Below are 2,148 nucleotides of genomic sequence, written 5' to 3'. Positions count from 1 at the left end.
TCACGTTTATCAAATCGAAAATGTACTTGTAAATTATATTGCACTTAAAAACTTAAAAATGTATAAAATGTTCAATATATTATAGCTAAGGATTTAAAATTTAAAAAGAGGTTCCATGTAAGTAGTTCATACTGTAACCAAAAATTCCAAAAATTATATAAACACGGTTTTCTTGAAATCGAAATCGGAAAAAATCAATACCGGTATCCGAAACCGAAACCGAAATCGGAAAAAACCAATACCGATATCCGTAACCGTGTTCGAAATCGGAAAAATCAATACCGATAACCGAAACCAAATATTTTCGGTTTCAAGCCCTGCCCACAATAATATTATAACAAGATTAGGCATGTCATCAACGTAACAATATAATGTTAATATTTAGAATATTATTATTTGTATGTTTTGAATTGATTGTACTTACAAAATTATATTCGGAACGTATATTTCTTTTGCAGCATTTGTGATTTGATGTTGTACAGTATAACATTGGTGGGCAAGTCTGACCGGGCGATATTTAGACTGAAAATTGACACTCGGTCAAAGTTATCGTCATCGTCTGTATTTTATTATTTCGAAAAATTAATATGTACATCTATAGTATTTACTTGCACCTACTACCCATATAAGACAACGACGAAATTTCGGATACACCGAACTCTAAAAGTATCTATAACTAGTGTATTGTTGAATCGTCACCGTGAAGCGTAGGGGTTGTACACCCCTATGCTGTTGACTTATTTTCGGTATTATGAAATATTAGATTCTGAGCTGAGCGTTGAATGAATTTATTTCACAACGATGTGTGCGTGTGTTATTTTTGGTTTGTTTGTCTGCCATCACAAGGGGCAGTAACGTCGATTAACAACCACTTCGACATAGTTTCGGGTAGGAAAGTGAATCTGGTTGGTACTTTGGTGAGGGTGGGGGGGGGGGGGAGATTGATCAAAATCACAACATCTCCTGTAGTTTTCAAAAGCCTTGGGGAAAACCGAAAGTATATTATGGGAAAACGGAGATTTTTAGTCGGTTTGATTTTGTTTGTTCTCGTACACAACTAAACACAAATGCAACCGTAGATACATGCAATTTTCACCGAATGTTGTTAAAATTTATATTTTCTACACACCATACAATTGTTATCGGAATATTTTTAAGCTATTTATAGGTGTAAGTAAATTCCGGATTTTGTTTGTTTTTTTTTTTAATCTCAAAACCTAACCTATAGGATAATATGTAGCTGATGAATAACACTAAATTACTACCGTTCAAAATTTACAATTTCACAAAATGTATTGTTTGAAATATGTAGTATTATTTTACAGGCGACATTTTATACAAATCGGTCGCACTGAAAAGGGCTCAAGAAAAATTGGTTGTAGTTGAATAAAATTTGAAAATACATGACATAGGTAATGCGTTAAATTCCAAACAGCAGCCGAGTGTCGTCGAACGCTGATTCAACCATATTTTTCAGCGAAATTCATAGGCAAAAAGAAATTCACGAAAAAAAAACGCTGTCCGGTTATTTAAGTCTTACTAAAATATAATTGTATACTGTAAATACGATGGGTATTCATATCATTAATAGCCGCCGTGCAGCTATTACCGTCGATAACAAGGAATTTGGTAAAAACATTCTGAAAATAACTCATCGATGAAAAACCTATGGAAAAACCGATACAAGCAATAATGTCTCGACGTAATTAAATAAATGTCATTATTAGTTAAATCGTTTATGCGTCACCGAGTTGGCAAACTGTCCGTGTCGATATATTATATTTAATTGAAGCCCAAAAATAAAATTAAAACCTAACTTGCGCGTAAACACCGACTCTCCCGATGAAACCTAGAGCTGTGACGTTCAGGTGTCCGCCGCCGAAGAAACAGTTGTGCCGCTTCAAACTGAAACTTGAAAGTATCGAAATGCTTTATGAAAATATAGCCCGAACGCAACGAAATGTGGGAGTTATGTTATTTACTGCTTAACAACTCGTCTGTCTATTCACGTCCCAGTTTGTTATTTTTGTTCAAATGAATTATTAGAACAAGTAAATTGTTAATCGTCTACGACGAACGTCGACACAATTAGGGTTGCCGCAGGTGATAATATAATAGATAATATTCATATTATTAATAGCCGTTGTG

Source organism: Acyrthosiphon pisum, chromosome A3 (genome assembly GCF_005508785.2).
Source record: "Acyrthosiphon pisum isolate AL4f chromosome A3, pea_aphid_22Mar2018_4r6ur, whole genome shotgun sequence".
NCBI classification, from domain to species: domain Eukaryota; kingdom Metazoa; phylum Arthropoda; class Insecta; order Hemiptera; family Aphididae; genus Acyrthosiphon; species Acyrthosiphon pisum.
This window is presented reverse-complemented; position numbering follows the sequence as displayed.